This window comes from Mastomys coucha, unplaced genomic scaffold, assembly GCF_008632895.1.
Source record: "Mastomys coucha isolate ucsf_1 unplaced genomic scaffold, UCSF_Mcou_1 pScaffold6, whole genome shotgun sequence".
In the NCBI taxonomy this organism is placed as follows: domain Eukaryota; kingdom Metazoa; phylum Chordata; class Mammalia; order Rodentia; family Muridae; genus Mastomys; species Mastomys coucha.
This window is the reverse complement of record NW_022196912.1, coordinates 112,085,579-112,106,051: the sequence shown is the minus strand read 5'-3', so window position 1 is coordinate 112,106,051 and position 20,473 is coordinate 112,085,579. Positions and strand designations below refer to the sequence as shown.

General features: G+C 39.2%; 1 long non-coding RNA gene across 1 annotated transcript; it reads right to left on the bottom strand.

Annotated features, from left to right (window-relative positions):
• Window positions 1-2,297: 2,297 nt before the first annotated feature.
• LOC116080210 lies at window positions 2,298-19,125 on the bottom strand. Its single transcript, XR_004114354.1, has 3 exons — window positions 18,929-19,125; window positions 12,462-12,588; window positions 2,298-3,162 (listed from the first exon to the last, which is right to left on the bottom strand). It is a non-coding gene; the product is annotated as an uncharacterized LOC116080210 (long non-coding RNA).
• Window positions 19,126-20,473: the final 1,348 nt, after the last annotated feature.

Below are 20,473 nucleotides of genomic sequence, written 5' to 3'. Positions count from 1 at the left end.
GGAAGTCATAATCATATGCAGCAACTGATCACTTGAAACGTGGCTTTTTTTTTTTTATTGTGATATGCTTCATATGGGTGGAGGGCACACATTGAATTTCTATAATTAAAAAAAATAAGATATTTCTTTAAATGTTTTGTATTATTTATTTATTTATTTATTTATTTACATCCCAAATGATGCTTCCCCTACTGGCCCCCCCTCCTAGAATTCCTCCACTCTCTCCCTAGCCTCTGCCCTTCTCCTGTAAGAGGTCAGCCCCCCCATATCCCCTATAGGCTTAGATTTTCAAAATCTATTTTAATAAGTGTTCTTAAATGCTTTAACTTCCCTTCTAGACGCCACCCACCAGAGATAGTGGGAAAGAAAGGTTAATAGAGCAAAGGAGAATGTGGGCCTGTTTAAAAATATCTCTTTGGAGCAAATCCAATCTGTGTTGTCAGGATAGCAGCAGTTCAGTTTACATGAATCAGCAACAAAAGTTCGATCCAGAAGAAACCCCAAGGCTCTACTAATCGGCCTAAGTCCATAGAAGCAGCTAGAAGCCACTGGAATACCACCAGAAGTTCTTTGGTGCGTTTTTCTCTATGAAGTCCCAACAAATAATGACCAACAAAGAATAGTAAAGTGTCCTACACAGCATCATCCACTGTCTGTTGGGTTATATTTACACTCTTCCCAAACGTCACGTGTTCTCTTAAGGGTCCACTCTAGCAAAACATCACATGCTCTTTTTTTCTAGATTGCCTCCACAAAATATCATGTGTCTATTCTCAGCAAAACACTCTTCCATGTATCAGCTTCTACAAAAACATCCTCTCCTAAGACAGTTTCCAGAAAAAAATCACATGACACAACTGAGTCTCTAAAGTAACAAGAAATTTTCACTTCAATCTCCCAACTCTGGGGCATCAGGTTTCTACAGGATTAGGTGCATCTTCTCCCACTGAGGCCAGACATGGCAGCCTTCTGCTACATATGTGCTGGTGTCCTTGGACAAGCCTGTGTAAGCTCTTTGGTTGATGGCTCAGTCTTTGGGAGTTTCGAGGGATCCATGTTAGTTAACACTGTTGTTCTTCCTGTGCCATCTCCTTGAGGGCCTTCAGTTCTTCTCCTAACCCTTCCTTAAATATCCCCAACCTCTATCCCATCTTTGTCTGTGGATATCTGCATCTGTCTCAGTCAACTGTTGGGTAGAGTCTCTCAGAGGGCTGCTATGCTAGGCTCCTATCTGCAAGCAGAATATAGCATCATTAATAGGGTGAGAGATTGGTGGCTTCCCATGTCATGGGCCTCGAAATGGACTGTACTAAAAGTATAATGTAGATTATATGTTGAAATGATATAGTCTTAGACATAATAAACTAAATATAAAACTATAATAAGGGCTAGAGAGAAGTCTCAGTGGTTAAGAGCACTGACTGCTCTTTAAGAGGTCCCGAGTTCAAAACTATAATTAGAACCAATTATAGCTATAGTTTTTACGTTAACTATGACTTTCCTAATGTTTGCATTGGAATAGGTCTGCATACAGCATACAGAAAGATCAGAGAGAATGAGAAACCTGTGCAAAATGAGTACTCATAGAGGGAGAGTGGGATCTACCAAGGGTGGAGAGATACAAAGAATCAGCAATAAAGAAGGTAGAGAATTTTTCACTATTACACATTGTGCTGCTTGTATATCTTATTTTGCCCCAGAGGCAAAGGCCCCCATTGCAAATACAACCAAGTATTGATAAATTTCCTGTACTTTTTTTTTTTTTTTTTTTTTTTTTTTTACTATTTCTATTGTAATTAGAACTCAGCCCCTATCAGAGTATGGTTGACAGTATCTCCAGCTGACAGTTAACCAGAAATCTCATAGTCTCACAGCTCTCTGCTGGCTGCCATGATATTCTGGCACTGAGAATAATGACTGCTGGGAACAGACTTCCTCCTGAGGCCCCAGGAAGGGCTTCTTGGGCACAGCAGGGTTACTGCTCTGATATGACAGATGTTCTCTGGGTTGCTGATTCAAGACTGAGAGCTGCAGGCCTACCTGGCACCCTCAGAACAGTCACAGAGAGCAGGCTGGGCTGTGGGGAAGGTCTGGCATAACAGCTCTTACTTGGAAGAGTGTTAGTGCCAGTGTTATGCACATTCCCTAGAACTCGCTGGAACTGCTTTTGGAACTGAGAGGGACTGAGTCAGAAAACTCCCCAGGAATTCTAGAGATAACCTAGAGGGAAGAGAACTATTCCTTTCATCAGTCTGTGGCTAATGCTTAAAAAGTTTTAAATAATAATATTCTCCATGTCCCAGTGCTAAAGCTTTAATTCTGAAAGCAAGAACTATCTCATCAGCCATGATGATTAATTTTCTATGATGTGAAATTCATATATAGACACTATTTCTAGGTGTATTTATGAAGGGCTTATCTGATATTATCAGATTCCAGTGGGGGAACTGAATAAAGCAGATGACCTCAGCAGTGTGGGTGAGCATCATCAGTTCTTGGAGGGTCTCAGTAGAAGTCAACAGCAGGCAGAATTCTTCTATTTGACTCTTGTTTTAGACTTGGTTGCTTGGAACGATGCATCTTATTTCTTTGTCCTCAGCCTAGAATTACCCACTTGTCCTCTTTGTTCTTTAGCCTTCATAACCAAAGCACTGGCTTCCTGAATCTCCAGCTTACATGTGGCAGGTCACGAGGCTTCTCAGCCTCTGTAATTTCATGAGACAGTTTCTCATGTTGGTTCCACTCCTCTAGAGATTACTGACCAATTCATTGTGAAAGAATCCTGCTGGCTACCTGTTTTACTGAAGTGTATCTCAAGGCACAGCAGCTTAATATAATAGCTACTTTATTCCTGTGTAATAGAAAGTACATTACATGATAGCATGGACCAGTTTTCTTTGATCTGTCTCATCTGCAGTCTCAGCTGATGTCACTCAATAGGGAATATCCAAGATGACATGACTATAGTCCTATGATTGCACTTCTTAGTTTTTGCTTTCAGCTAGGCATCATGGATTATTTTTGTTATGGTGTCTTCATGTGGTAAACTTGGACTTCCTTCTAGCTTGATGGTCTCAAGGAAGCTGGATTTCTTATATCATTGATGGAATATTCTAAGCAATGTTAGAAGTTGCCAAGTCTTTCAACACTAGTCTCTTCCACCTAAATATGTAAGAAAACAACCATTAATATTGAGGCCATGTCATTTGTAATTTTGATTTAATATGAGCTATCTAAGTATTCACTACTATTTAATAGGTACCTAAACTTAAATTTAAAAATGTATTTGTGACACCATTGCTAGCCACTTTCTTAGGTCATATTTTATGGCTGACTGTAAGAAATCTTTCAAGTAAAGAAAGGATTTAACTTCTCTCTACATCCCCAGAAAGATGGCTTCATGGATTTATCCAATTGAGCATAAATATTTTCTTAATGGATTGATATTAGATAAGGTCACTCTGTGTTCTAGTCCGTAATGTTAGTAAAAAACAGACAAAATAATGACATTGTGGCTAATATGAGTGACTACTACCTTTTTGCTAATTACAACAAAATCTTATTTTATTCCTTCTGCTTTCTAGAAGAAAAATTATTAAGATGTCAAATCATAAAATTACTCCTCCTTCCTGACAGCTTGTATTCCAGGGCAAAACCCTACTGTTTTCAAATCTCCCCCAATTACCTACAATAAACCCCATGGCATAAGAAATTTGTTCTCATGAACTCCTACTGAGACACTTAGAGTTCCTAGTAGGTCACAGTGTTCCTCCAGTAGCTATCCAACAAATCCAAATGACTTCAATAACCATGAGTGTGGTCTTGGTGACTTTATCTATGGTATATAGACAACCAAATTGATATGATTTTTCCTCACTGCATTCTATTGCTTGAGGCAAGTTACAAGGCTACCTGTGATCAAGGAAAGAGGAAAAAGACTGCCCTTGGATGAGTGCAACAGAGGAAGAACTTTTTGATGATGCTACAGTTACTTCATTGAAAGAATCTGTAAAGATAACTACAGGATATGCAGTTACAAATTTTAATAGGCACCTAAACTTAAATTCAAAAATCTATTGTGTGACATCACTGGTAGCCACTTGCTTATGGCTGGCCTTACTCAAGTAATGAAAGGATTTAGCTTCTCTCTAGATCCTCAGAAAGATGGCTTCTGTGCTCATGTTCTTAAATCCAGCAAGGTTGCTAAACTTTGCTGTCATCAAACACGCTCACAGGACCTCTGATCTTTCCTGTCTTCTGATGATTACTTCCTGCTTCGAAGTGGGCCTTCTTGATGTTACTTCTGGAACCAGGGGCAAATGGCTTTGCTGGCTCTGCTGCCATTTTCTCCATCCTAACCTATAGGAGTATCACTGGAACCAACAAGGGCCTCGTTCCATCATGTGTACCTTTAGTCCTCTCAGGAGCAACTAACTGCCAGACAGTCTTGTGCAAGACACTTTTGCACAGTGTTTACTCTGCCCCAGAATCTGACAAAGTAGTGTTTAACAGCTCAGACCTCCACATGCATCTGTCTCAGGGGAGATAGGTCTGTGCTCTCTTTCTTGCCTCAATCCACAATGAGTGAATAGCTATATTGCCTTGATATTTATAGCAACCAGATAGATGATGGATGAGTAGGTATGTAAATAGATATATGAAAATATAGATAAATAGATAAATAATAGATAGCAAATCACCCCATATTAACTATGGATAACTGGACAAGAATGTTGGGATTTATTTTGTTCCTTTGTTTGCTTCTGAATTTATTTTTCCCCACAGTGAATGTGCATTATTTTTGTAATATAGAGAAACCAAATAAATGAAATTTAATTACAAACAAGAAGGCACAGTGACCAGAGTAGTATACTAATTAAGATATTTGGAGGCCTTTCCTCTGAGGTTGATGTTTATCATTACTTTCTCTATAGCTTTGCCATCAAGCATTTAGAACATGGGGTGGAATGAGATAGTGGAAATGCCTATGAGGTTTGTTGTTTTCAAGAGAGGGTTTCTCTGTAGCTCTGACAATCCTGGAACTTACTCTGTAGACCAAGCTACCCTTAAACTCAGAGATTCACCTGCCTCTGCCTCCTAAGTGCTGGGATTAAAGGTGTATACCATTACTTCCCAGCTGCCTATGAGTTTTTCAGTCCTTTTAAGACACATGAGATTAGGTCCTAGTAAAGAAACAAATGTCTGCAACTCCTTTCATGGGTATTTCGTTTCCCCTTTGAAGAAGGAATGAAGTGTCCACATTTTGGTCTTCCTTCTTGAGTCATGGAAGGAGTTCCAGAGACTAACTATGGAGCAGAGACTGAAGGAAGGACAATCCAGCCTGATATAGCTATCTCCTGGAGGCTCTGACAGCACATGACTAATACAGAAGTAGAGGCTCACAGCCATCCATTGAACTGAGTACAGGGTCCCCAATGAAGGAGCTAGGAAAAGGACCCAAGGAGCTGAAGGGTTTGCAGCCCTTTTAGGACAAACAACAATATGAACTAACTAGTACTTTCAGAGCTCACAGGGACTAAACCACCAACCAAGGACTGCATATGGATGGATCTGATTGTTCTGGCAGTATATGTATAGTAGAAGATGGTCAAGTTGGTCATCAATGGGAGGAGAGGCCCTTGGCCCTGTGAAGGTTCTATGACCCAATGTAGGGGAATGCCAGGGCCAATAAGCAGGAGAGGGTGGGGTGAGCAGGGGGAGGGAGGAGGGTACAGGGGTTTGTTCTTGTTCTTGTTGTTTTTTAGTTTTTCGTTTTCTTGGTTTTTTTTTTTGGAGGGGAAACTGCGAAAGGAGATATTGTACGACATGTAAATAAAGAAAATATCTAATAAAATAAATAAACAAAAAATATCACCTTAAAAAAAGAAACAAGTGAGTTCTGAACAGCACATGGACGCAAGTGGGATAAATTAGTAGAATAATTAACTTAGCGAGCAACTTGGGGAATGAAAGAACTGAATTTCTTGGCAGGGAGTGAATGCACAGACTAATCCTCAAGAGCCTCAGAAAATGGCATCAGAGGACTCATCTGTGGAAGCAAGATGGAGATGATGTCATCTTAGAATATGACCCTTCAGGGACTTTGCCTTGAACAGAGCTAATAAGTCCCAATACAGAGTTCTTCAAGTAAGACATCATCTGCTTCTAAGGGTGGGCATGCTTTCCTGCTACCTAGTGGAATGGGAAGCCAGGAGGGATAAATATGTGCCCTTTCAACACAACAAAGGGGTCAGCATGGGTATTTTTCTTGATGCCTATTATTTTTATGTATTTCTTTGCACATTAACTTTTTCACCCATCTATAACGAGAATGAATGAAGCATGTGGAGACTGTATAGTTTAGAACATGCATGAGCACCTTGATATGCATCCTACTGGGCTGTGTGCATTTTCACATATTACAAACCACTTACAGGAACAGCAATGTCAAGAAGCATTCACGGAGCACACCCACTGTGTCCCAGATGTTATCATCTGTCCGTGTGCTACTCAGACCAAACTTACTGCCTCATATTGTAGACATGAGGTAACTGGTAGAAAGGTTAAGTAACTTGCCTAAGGCCATGTAGCTTGCATGAAGCCATTCTAGGAGATGGAATGCAGTCTGAAATCTCCTGCCTTCAGTCCTGAGATATTTTCATTAGCTTTGCGGAAGCCTCTTCAATTCTGATTATTAAACATGCTCTTTTGTTCAGAGAAAATGATTTTTTTCCTGATTTTCATTTTGATTTTATGAGTGAGAGTCAATGTTTAGTGTGGACATGGTTTAAAAAAAAAAAGACTCCAATAGATTCTGCCTATAAGGTTTCTAATATTTCCCTCATCTGACATTTATCTATTAAATATCTGGCCTAGTGCAAACATATGTAATGATTCCCACTTACAGTGTTTTACTACATATTAGATTTCCTCTTCTTGTTCCTTGTGGGCAAAACTGTAAAAGAACATTCATAGCAGTCTACTAACAAGAGCAAAACCTGCGGGCGATGAGAAGAGCCATGTGAGTATTCTCTACTAGGCTGACATTTTCCCCTGGAATTTTTCTCTGTGAATGATGCAATTTGAAATAAATCTCCCCCAGTGAACATCCAAGGATTCTCAGTAGAGAGTTATAGAAATGATGAAAACAAACCCTGAGGAAGAAACAAGAGAATTGAACATGCTCAGCTTCAGGATGAGAAGATCTGGGGGAAATAACTCCATCAGTATGTGTGTGGATGTGAGGGATCAGACCAAAGGCAGTTATTCTATTACAAAGGAGGACACTGACTGTGAATTAGACAGTATATTTGGGTCATTCCAACATACTTTAGTTACAAAGAACACTGTAAGACTGTCCCATGCACTCATAGTACATTCCTTAATAATGGCAGTAGCTACACTATAAAGGTAATGTATCTATATTTATATTTATTATATATTTATAAATATATATAGATATATAATTTTTAACTATTGAAAATTTATTTGGTTTTCAACTTAATATAATAAGAGGTAGCACTAAATACTGCCTGCCATCAGGTATTGTTTATAAATACCACACCTGCATTGTTAATTTAATCTTCACAATATTTCTATAAGGTAGAAGTTAACATTATTGTTCCATGTACTGGGCTGGGCACCAGTTTTCTCACATAAGAGATATGTTTGATGGTCATAAGTACTGTAGGTATTTAACAAATGGAAGGTACAAATATTATCTGCCCGTCTATGCCTAGGACAGTTTCCTAAAAAGTAAACTTGGCCATGCCAAGAGAGCCCTTATTCAGGAACATTTTTGTTTTAGTATAGACCAGAGTTTATTTAGGCCATTGGGAGGGGAGTTAAGAGGATAGCAGAGGCAGAGAAAGGCAGAGAGAGGAGAGAGTAGAAAAGTAGGGGCTGGCCATGACCATGTGGAAAGAGGGGAGAAGGGAATAGGGAGAGAAGGGGAACAAAGGGGCAAGAGGCAAGGGAGAGAAGCAGGAGTAAGAGCATTCAGGAACACTTTATCTGTAAATAAACAACTGAGTCTGGAGAAGAAACTTAGCCAGCCTTCAGTATGACATGAAGGTATTTCTCATACAATGGACTGTTTGGGCCATTCCAACAAGCCTTAGTTTCAAAGAGACTTCCCTAGTTACCCATAGGACATACCTTAACATTGGCAGTATCTATACTGTAAAGGCAGTGGGAGGGGGTTATCTAAGCCAAAGTGGGATTTTGTTTATAGATTTCAGTGATTTTCAGACTTGATACTATAAGAATCTTCCAGAAAAATTAGAAAGATACAGATTCCTGGGTAAAAGCCCTTGAAGTTCTGATCCAATGGGTTTGTTAAACAGATGCTATTCCATTGCAATAATTGATCACCATGTCATGTGGGGACCACCAATTTAGTCACACCTACCTATTAGTCATTCACAAATGAGAATGTGAGTTCTCAAGATTATAGGACTAAACTCAATACTGGATTTTTGGCTTCTTTTTTCCCTGCCTTTAATTCTGTCATTGCTCAGTGTTACTTCTCAGTGTTTGAGTCTTTATAAGGAAACTTTATTCTATTCTAAAAAATAGAATAGTATTAAGTGGCCCCCTCAGTTTCCAAGGCAATGGTCATGGGATATGAGTCCTCTAGCTACTCTCCTTCACTGTGCATTTTTATCCCAGCTCTTTAAGTTTTATCATTATTAGTTCACACCCTTGACTGATCATAGACACAGGCAGAGTATACAACCACTCAGGTAATTAGGAAAGCTTACTGAAGAGAAGCTACAGTTTTAGTACTTCAATACAGGGTGGATTTGTGTTTGTCATGGAGTAATGGGTAGTTTATTTTTCTTTAATGGTTTGGAGGTGACATAAAGGATAAAAAATTAGAGAAGTAATTTGGCTAGAGACCCAACCTGATGTCTCCATGATAGAGGCAAAGGAAATCCTTCTTGGTTGACCCAGCATTTTCCGAGGTCCAGAGTCACTGAAGACAGACCTGATTATATGCAGAAGGCACATACTAGCAAGTGACAGATTAGGATTACACTAGGAAAAAAATGTGTCAAGCCAGGGTAGAAGAAAGGAAGAGCCCATTCAGCGAGCCACAATCATATGTGAATCTGAAAGCCACTTGTCCACTCTCAACCTCAGTACTTCATACTCTATTTCTAGTTTTGTGGTTTCTGTGTATTTGAAAGATGATCCATTGGATGCCTCCACACTGGCTACCTCAGCTTTAAAGGCTTGAACAGACTGGACCATGGGACTCATGGCCTTATGTATAGCTTACAGTCCAGCTTCACTTCAGTCAGGATTCTTGAATAGCACCTTTTTGTGTACAGCCTCTGTCACCGTCCTGTCTTTGTGCCCATCAGTGAAACTCGTTATCATCTACCCTCCATGAGAGGACATGACCTGAAGAAGATCACCACTCAGGAGCCAGGAAAGACACATGAGAGTAGGAGAGTAGCTAGGGACAAGGGCTTATCTTGCTGCCAGCATGGGTGGGCAATGTACCTTGTCTGTCTCTGAGACATAGAAGGAATGAAGAAAGTGGAAGGGTGGTAAATCATGAACTGAATTAAATGGCTCATTGCAGAATTTAGGGTGCTTTTAAAATGCTGTTTTAAACATTTGTTTTGCCAACATGGGGTTCTATGTAGAAAAGGTATACCATCTTGCTCTGGGCATTTCATTACAACAGGTTTTATCCCTGAGAGCCCTTCTCTGACTTAGCCAAGTCTCGTCATAGCATCTTCTTTTGCTTCTGTTCTCTTTGGTGTTGCAGTACATCACCGCCTCTTACAACCCAGCATCCTCCTTTTGTGGACTGCTATGACTTAATCACTACATGATTACCTTTGTTATTATCACTTCAGCTTATCTGGGGTGATCCCAGCATGCTGCAGTTTTATGAAAGGTAGGCCTATTAGGAGACACTAGTTATAGCAGTAGGAGAGAACAATAAAACACACACACACACACACACACACACAATCCTGACTGATAGGTGTTCAGACAAGAAAAGTTTATGGCTGGATTCATGTACTTCAGAATAGGTCAGCAGCATCAAAATGCTGTGTGTCAGTCAGTATCTCTAATGCAGTGGAGTTCATCAGTATCAACTAACTCAGTTAATTGTTCAAGCCTCCTGGATTACCCACTATGGGCCAGGATCTATATCACAGGACAGGATGGCATGGGATACATCATTTGTGCAGCTTCAGTACTCATGGTTTGCTAAGAATTCAGGTCAACAGGGTAGGAAGATTTATTTGAATAGTTGTTTTAAAAAAACTGCTGTCAGTTGAGAAGGCTTGGTGAGTGCCAGCTGCTAAGCATGATGACCTGAATTTGATGTATAGAACCCATACGGGAAAAGGAGAGAACCAACTGTTGTATGTCGCTCTCTGGCTTGCATGCACACACAAATATGTGCACACATATGCACACAGTGAATGGATAAATTATTAAAGGAATTTAAGAATTACTAAGTAGTTATTTGTGCCAGGCTGTATGAACAATCTCTGGGGAGAAACAGATGGTTCCTGGATTTAAGGAGCTCAGTACTCTTGAGGTAGGAGAGTCAGGTGTTTTAGTAGACCGACTAAAAGGCTTACCCAGTCCTGTTCCACCATTCTAGCACATCATACCCTTCATATGAATAAGGCTGTGTGTGAGGAGGGATTCCTCACAGTTCCCAGAAATAGCTTTCCAGATCACTTCTATTATTGGATTCTGAATAATTATTGGATTCAGCCATTTCTCCTCCAGTTTAACCACATGAGCTTGTCATATAGGAATTTTATCAGTTGCTTTTCTGTTGCTGTGCTAAGACACCATGACCTAGGGAACCTATAGAAGAAAGAGTTTATTGGGGTTTAGAATTCCAGAGGGTTAGAGTCCATGATGAAAGAAGGAAGGCATGGTAGCAGGAACAGGAAGCTGAGGGCTCACATCTTGAACCATAGACACCAAGCAGCCCAAGAAAACTAGAAAGAGGACAAGGCCTTAAGCTCTTAAAACTCCCCACCTCGCTCCCCCAAAATTCTTCCAGCAAGGACATGCTTCCCAAAACTCCTCAGACAGTACCAGCAACTGGGGACCAAGTTAAAGTTCCTAAGATCATGACAGACATCTCATTCAATTAACCACAGGGATAGAAGACTTCTTTTTTTTTATAACTCATCATTTTTCCATTTAAAATGTATTATTAACTACTGTAATTTCTAACATACTATGTTCCAGAGTGTCAAGTATGAATGTGGTACTTTCTCCATATTATTTCATCTAATATTTATATCTATGTATATATGTATGCATCACACACACACACACACACACACACACACACACACACACACAAACACACACACACACACACACTAAAAATATTTCTAAGCTAATGGGAACCTGCCCAGAAAGTGCTTGCTGCCGAGGTCATTTGCTCAAGTTAACCTGACCAGGAAGTGGAGGAGAAGGGTATAACATTTGATCTTTATTCTGTCTTTCATTCTGGGATTCCTATAAGGAACTGCTTGAGGAGTCTCCCACACTCGGCCTCTTGAATGTCCACTATAGCCCTTGAAATGAGAACCCTACTACATGGAAAAAATTAAGATGGGAAAATTAAGTTTCACAGGGGGTAAGTAACTGCCCATGGCTATCGTGTACTTAACAGCCAAAAGAACTACTTTTCCTGACACTGAAACGCCCGCCTGTACCTTCCAGCATATTTTGAAACAACTGTTCTCACATGGAAGGGAAGACCTGATATGTATTGATTTCTCCTTGATATCTTAGCCTATATAATTGTTTTTCTGCAAAGCATTGTCATTAGGAAAGAGCCATCTCCACTTACCTCAACATTAAGACTCCAAAGTAATGTGAATTTATTTTGCTTTTTTTGTTGTTATATAGGACCATAGGACAAGTTAAATTTGAATGTGGTATGACAACTGGCTTCCTTATATCACCTTACTTTCCAAAGAAATAATAAAAATTCACCTACAAAGTCATTTTGTGCATCAATTTGTTTTCATTTCTGTCTTGATTTTCTTCACTGTTTCTTTGATATCCCTGTTACTCCCTGTAGGAATAGAAATATCTATTCTGTACCACTGTACGTAAGAAGTAATAATTTTCCTTTTGATTTTACAGGGATTCACAGCTGTGAAGATTGCTTTGGATCTTTGGAGAGACTCTCTTCTGAACCGTTTATGGCAATTAAGACTATGGGGATTCTTGAAGTTGGACTGGTGCATTTTGCAGTGTAATCTGGCCATAATCCTATGGGTTACAGGAGTGGAAGGTTATGTTTTGAAACTTAAATGTTCCCTGAAGGTTCTGTTTTACATATTTGCTTCCCAGCTTGTGGTACAATTTTGAGAGTGGTAGAGCCTTTAGAAAGTGCAGCCTGTCTGACAGAAGTCAGCCTTTAGGGGAAGGCACCTGAAGGTTAGACTCACCTCTGAGTAGGGCTTGTAGCTTCTGCTTCCTGGTCTGGAGCGTGTGAACAAGTAACTGCCAGAGGCTTCCACTGTCAGAAATGAACACCTCCCATCAAGCCTTCTGCACTAGCATGGACCAAAATTTCTGAAACCATAAGACAAAAGAAATTCCCTTGAATTGTTTCTGTTAAGTAGTTTGACATAATGAATAAAATAATGACCATGAAGAAATACTAAGAGACTGTTGGTGGTAGAACAGACAGAGATTATATTTTTGGCAAGTTGCTCACACATGTGTCAGAATGTCCTTACAGTGCAATGATGACAAGATGACGGTACAGAGGCTTTGGGCTAAGGGCTTGTCCACCTACTCCTGCTATGACTGAGCACAACACTCCAAAGACTTTGTCTGAAACTACAAAGTTGAAATCCACCTTACAGCTCTTTGTAAAGGCATGTTTGTCTGAGCAACTGATAAAACCAATTTTACATTAGTTTTCTCATTCTGTTTATAATACCTAAAAATGGAGAACCGTGGCATATAGGCCTTCATTTGTTCTCACGACCCTGAGAATGTTAGGGCTAGGATTGTTAGGGACTGGTTGTATGTATAAAAGGTGTAGGCTCAGAGCTTGGGAATTTGGTCTCCTTTAAGACTGAAGACAATTGGATGTTCCCAAAGATGACTTAGCTGGTCTCTGAGAAGGATGGTCAGTGTCAGGCAGGAGTGACACAGATTGCAGTTCTCTTTGGGACTCATTTACTTCCTTACTTTAAGTAATGGAACTCTAGGTGTTTCTTACAATCTATTTTAAATGGGTAGAACTGGAAGTAGTGAAGAGTTTTCAGAAAAAAAAAAAAAAAACCACAGCTCAAGTTTAAAAAAAAAAAAAGAAAGTCCTATGCTTTCATGCTATAGAAGTACTGGGTCATAAGTACCTTAATCTTCCTCACTCAGTCCCCAGCACTGACAACCAAATGCTGAGCTGCCTTGAGATGCAGGTGCCATTGCTCTAGGATCACCTCCAACAGAGCAACATTGACTTCATCTAAGTTATTTTGATTTATTGCCACAATTACCTGTACTGAGTTCAATGCCATACTAATATTTAGGCTGATGAATTATAATATGGGCTTCATTTTACTGAAATGTCACACGTTCTGATGTCCTGATTTTTTCTTGGCAGACAGTAGCATCATGTTCAATTTTATGTGTCAACCTTGTTAGGTTTTAGTTTCCAGTTACTCAGTTTAATGTTAGTCCATGGGTTGCTGTTAATGTAACTTGGACATAAGGCTACTGCCTATGAAAGGCATTATCTTTGATGATGATTTAAATGGACCTCACCAAATCAATTGGTAAGACTCAAGAGAAAAACTGAAATTCCATTGGAGAAGAAATTGTCCTTATACAGAGCAGCATGAACTGCTGGTAGAGAATTTCTCTCTTCTGATCTGTCCTATGATATGACTATGTCCTATGTCAGGCTTGCTAGTTGCTATGATAACCATGCAAGTATGTTTAAATCTATGCAGACATGGGGATGGAGAGCTAGCTCAGCAGTAAGAGTAGTTGCTGCTCTTGCAAAAGACTGAGGTTTGCTTTCCAATACCCATAGGGTATTTCATAACCCTTATGAAATACCTTTCATGTTTAACTCTAATTCCAGGGCACCCAGTGACCTCTTCTGACCTCCACAAACTATGCAGGTAAAATGCTCACACACATAAAATAAATCTAAAATACATTTTAAAATATGCAGAGATATTATGTACATGTCATATATATATATATATATATATATATATATATATAAAGTATAATTTTATGGTAGAATTTCAAATGATGCAGAATATGGTGTTAAGAGTAGTTCTATAAAAGACTAAATAAAGGTGGTGACTCTTGAGTCTGATTTGATCCATAGGTGTTATTGGTGCTTTTTCCATGGGTAGAGAAGGCAATAGCAGTTATGGGGACATAAAACATGCTGTCATTAGATATCCAATATATATTCAAAGTTCTGTGACACTATGTATTTGATGTTTTATGAGGTTTCAACCATACTTTAGCACAGAATGTGATTGGATGGTCTTTCCTGTGTTAGAGAAAGTGAGGAAAGCAAGGATGAGCTCTATGTGTTTATTTAGTGACCTCACATCTGTTTAAGTGGCCTGAAACTAGGCTGCTATTACCAAGTACCAAAAGAAAGTATTTAATAAAGTGCATTTTGGAAACTCAGAAGCTAAGATGTCAACAGATTTTGTATTTGGTGAGGGGTCATTTCATAATTCATACTCAGTCATATTCTCCAGTGTTCTCCAAGAGTGGAAAAGGAAAGAAGGCTCTCTAGATTACTTATAAATAAGGGCACAAATCCTATTCCATTAACAACAGCATTGTCTTCATTGCTGAGCTACCTGACCAAGACAGCTTATAGAAAAGGGCTTATGGTTCCAGAGGGTTAGAGTCCATGATGGGAAGGTAAAGACATGGAAACAAGCTGGACCAGTAGCTGAGAACTCACATCTGGATCTACAAACAGGAAGCAGAAAGGGCACTGGAGATGGCAGGAGAAATTTGAAACCTCAATACCTCACATGACTCATCTCCCCCAACACTTCCATACCTCTCAATCCTCCCCAAACAATTAGTCCAAGTACTCAAACATATGAAGATATGGAGGAAATTCTTATTCAAGACACCATTTGGACCAGAAAAATCCAAATGGACCTGTAGATCCCAAGTCCTTAAGGTCCATCAAGTCTTATTTGCCAGAGGAAGCAGGTCTGATTTCCCTGTCTGAAGAGGTAGCTGTACTTTGAAGAATAAATAAAGACTTTTTCCAATGTAGTTGCTCATCAAGCCACCATTAGTTCTCCTCCAAATAGACAATCTACTGCTTCTAAAATTATAACTAGACCCAAGTTTTGGAAGGCCAAATGAATATTGTGACCCATCATGAATATGTACATTATATACCAAAGGAGTATATTTTATAGTTATACATACAACAAAGAATTCCATTTATGAGACTAGAGATCAGGTCAATTGGACACAAAGTTGGGTAAGTCCAAGTTTATTGGCATTGGTCCACTAAACAAAATATCTGGATTATTTTGGCTTAAGAGTTTAGATAGGTTGCTAGCAATTTATTAGCGGTTGAAAAATGGCTGCCTTCACTCAACATTTGGAGTTGATATTCCAGGACCATTTCGGCACATTAAAGAATGTACTCATCTTAAGGCTTAGAGTGACTGAGCAGATCTATCCTGCAAGACCTACTCCTTCACCCTGGGAGGATCTAGAGGATATAACTTCCACTATGACTTTGAGAAATAAATTTGTGAGGACAGCCTTAGCATCGTTTGAAAGAGGTGTGTGGTCCCTCATCTCTGTAGGTCTGAAATCACAGTGAGAACCATAACACCCAAAGCAATAATCCGAACACTAAGTAATCACTATCACTCATTATAGGACTTTGAGTCACGATAAAATTTCATCTACCAAAGCAGTAATCGATAGTGCTAAGAGATGCTCTCAGGGATTTATCAGCCTTTTGCTAATCAGGATCAACTATCTCAGTTACCATAGTAACTCCTTTCCTTTCTTATTGATTCAGAGGCATGAGGAGCCCAAAGTAGCCACATAGAAGTCTTGACTTCTAGTTCAGTGGTGTAATTGGTATTCCTCATTACAAATGAAGGCCTTTAAGAACAACAGAGAATAAGGTCCTGAGGCTGAGGACAGGAAACAAAACTTTGTTAGTGAATCATTAGGAGTAATAGTAATTGTTCATTTTGCCACTTGTATCCTAGATCCATGAATAACAAGAAACAGAATTATATACTAACTACTGACTTTGAACATATATATCCTGTTGAATGATAGTTGTTTGGCTCTGCAAGATATGACAGCCTATCTGGCATTGTAATTGAATCTTCAAATAGCCATTCTACTGTTTGGCCACTCCAGCTGCTGCTTCAGAATGATGGGGAACAGAGTATATAACACATTCTATGACCCCAGGACCATTGGCACACTTAGTCAGATGTCAGTCTATGACCCAAAGCAAGGCTGTGTGCATTGTTACTATGGGAGTCTGTAGTTACTGTAAGTCTATTGAGGTCAGCTCTGCAGAAGCATTGGATGGAAGAAAGACAAAACCATATCAAAGCAAATGTTTATTCTAGTCAAAACTAAATGCCTTCCACAATGACTGTGGTCTGGTATAATCAACCTGCTAGTGATTATCTCTCTGATAACCATGGAAGTGTGCCATAAAGAGGACTCAGTTTTATCTTCTAACAGATTGAGTGTTCAATGGAAGCTGTAGCCTTGGTCAGTGTAGTCATATTGCTGTGTCTATATACAGCCTTTATTCTTGCTACCATGACTATTTCACTCAGGAATAAATTTGAAAACTATAGCTATGAGATGAAGTTGATTTGGATCCACAGTGTAGGTCAACCTATCTCTTTCTATATCCCTCATCTGTGCCAATTCTAATCAACCTTCATATATAACACAAATATTTCCACAGGTTTTGCCCATCCAGGCACGTTAATCTACCTACTCTTCCCTGGACATCCCTTTTACCATTTTGCCAATGTTGTTTATTATAGTTCAGTAAAGCCAACTGTCACATTGGTTGTAGGAAACTCTATGTGAAGTTAGGGACACAACTTTGTGGAGGAAAAGTTGGCAGGAGTATGATAATTGTGGCATGATATTCATAGCAACCTCTTTGTAGACAACATAATACACAGTCTGCTGTGTCTACCACTCTCCTTAAATAACTGGGATTCAATCTGTCTAATGATAGTAAGTTTGTGATACATGTCTCAGGTCATAGGGACATTAATTGACCTGTAGTTAAATGGTAAGTCTCTGCTAAAACCAGGAGGAAGCTTAATGCTTTTTATCAAAAAATGAGTAGTTTTTTTCTTTGTTTTCACAAAGAATAATGGGGCTTTTTACCAATCTTAAAGATTTGTACCATGCAGTCAGCATGTTATTAGTGTCATGTCTTATGGAAGGAAACACAATCAGGTCCTTTGCAGATGGAATTATGACTTAGGTGTGGGTTACTGATGTAACTGATATATATCAGCAATAACTGAGATATTGCTAGCATTGTCAGCTGAATTCTAATTGCTTCTGACAATTTTTACCGATGAAGTTTTAATTTTAAAACTTTTTATGTGTATGTGTGTTTTGCTGAAATATTTGTTTGGTACCACCAAGGAGGCCTGAAAAAGATGTCAGATTCCTGGAACTGAATTACAGATGCTTCTGATCCATCACGTGGATGTTTGCAATTGTACCTGGGTCCTCTGGTAGAACAGCCAGTGCACTTAACTGATGAGCCATCTCTGCAGTCCATGATGAATATTTAAAACAAAACAAAACAGAACAAAAACAGTACTTACCAGTTCAACAGATGAATATGAGGGAGATATTGGCTTTCTCAAGCAATGAAACCACGTTAGAATAACATCTGTAATTGGAGTCACCATCTGGATAAGTTAGCAGTAATATGCTATCATTCTTTGAGTTCCATCTGTCTTTTGTGCAGGCTAAATTGGAGAGTCGATGGGGGGTGTGATGGGAACCATCACTCCCCATCTTCCAAGTCCTTGCCATCACAATCTCCACAACCCCTCTAGGGACGTAGCAACACATTGTTTCAATATTTTCCAGGATAGGAACCACTTTTAGAAGCTTCCACCAGGGCTTTTCCTATCATAGTTTCTTTACTGCACAGAACATGGAATCAGTGTGTAGATTCTGCTAATTGCTCAGTGTATTCACTGTAATTCTGCCTTCTAACTGAGACAACAACCACAGGAGGGGTTCAGAAATCCATAGAAGCTACTGAGTTATGAATGTCACCTAAAACTCCATTGATCATATGACTTCTACAAGTCCCTGTTGAGCCTCCTACAATAATGTTTTGACTTTTCTGAGATAGAGTGTAGCAATATTCAAAAAGTGTATTTTCCTTTTGTCAGGGACTAGTCATCTAGATAAAAGATCATAGGTCTCTTTGGAGAAACTGGAAGAGAGATTAATGGTATAAATGTTTGAAAAAGTAGCATAAACCTCTTAAGGACTTGCCCTCTCCTCCAAGAGGTTCAGGATCTGTAAACTTGATTGAGCCCAAGGATTAACTTCCTAAAGTTGCCACAACAAAATAATGCACTGGTGACTTAAACAGTAGACATTAGAAGTCTAAGATCAGTATGCTAACATAGATGGCTAGTATGTTAGTCAGCTTTTCTTTATCCTGTTAAAATATAATAATAAAAAAAAGAAAAAAGGACTTCCTTTGGTTTTTCATTTTAGAGACTATAATCTCTGGTCATTTGATTTCTGTGTCTCTGTGCCTATGGTAAGGTGTCTTAGTTAGGGTTTTACTGCTGTGAACAAACACCATGCCAATGCAAGTCTTATGAAGGACAACATTTAATTGGGGCTGGCTTACATGTTCAGATGTTCAGTCCATTATCATTAAGGGAGGAGTTTAGCAGCATCCAGGCAGGCATGGTGCAGGCAGAGCTGAGTTCTACAACTTCATTTGAAGGCATCTAGTTGAATACTGGCTTCTAGGTAGCTAGGATAGGGTCTTAAAGTTCATACCCACAGTGACATGCCAACTCCAATGAGGCCACATCTACTGCAACAGGGCCTCACCTTCTAATAGTGCCACTCCCTGGGCTGAGCATATACAAACCATTACATAAGACAAAACATTATGACATTGGACATGGTCTAGTGGAGGACACTGATTACCTCCTGGGAGAGATGGAGAGGAAGTGGACAGGGAAAGGGAGGGGGAGTAGAGGGAGAGAGGAAAAGGGAGAGGGAGAAGGGATGGGAAAGGAGAAGGGGAAAGGAAAAAGGAGAGGGAGAGAGAGTTGGAGAGGAAAAGGGAGAGGGAGAGAGAAAAACTCAATCCATTGATGTTCTCAGAGCTCTCCATGATCCAAACATCTTCAGAAAACCTTGGCACTACAGCATTGGGATCAAAGCTTGAACATGTCAGTGTTGAGGGTAAATTTCAAACCTAAACCATCAACATTCCTACTGTGCCCTCACATGGTCTTTTCTATGTACTCATTCATCCCTGGTGTCATTCTTCTTATAAGCAAAGCAGTCATATTGATTTAGGGTCTCACTCCTTAGATCTCAGACAATGCAACCATACCGGGGATCTGGACTTCATGCATGTTTAGGTGATAGAATTTACACTAGAATGCTCTATTTTGATAACTCAGTTTGGACTCTTTTGACTTGACCTAGAACTTTACCACTTACACAGATCAAGATAGAATTTGAAAGAATTTCCACCTACTCCTTTACTTCCACCACAGTCCATTAGCCAATATCACAGATCTCTGTGAGACAGACATTGCCATGACCTCTGAATCAGACAATGAAAAACTCCATTCAGATAATACTGTAAGTGACCCACACCATTATGTAATGAAATTTTGGTTCACTCTATGTCTTAGTTAGTTTCTCTTGTTGTTATTAAATACCCTGACAAAAAGATTCAAAGGACAAAGAGTTTATTTTTGGCTCACAGTTCTAGGTTGTAATCAAGTCTATCATGGTGGGGAGACCATGGCAGTAGGTCTTTAGGGAAACAATCACATCGTGTACATACTCAAGAAGTAGAGAATAATGAATAAAGTGCTCAGATCACTTTATTTTTTTGATACAGTTTAGTATCCCAGACTAGGGGTACTGATAATTAACCAGCTTCAGAGACTGTAATTGCTTCAAAGATTATAATTTCTCCTAATTTCCTTAATTTTTAGGAATATATTTATGTGTGGATATGTTTATGTGTATATTAGAATTGGTTTGTCTCCTTATCTAATATAAATTGTATTAATAATAGTTCATTTATTCTAGTACTTAAGTTGCAAGATATCAAAGAACATATGAAAAATAGCTCCTGAAGAGAACGCCAATAGCTTCTGCTCTAAGATCAAGAATTGACAAATGGGATCTCATAAAGTTG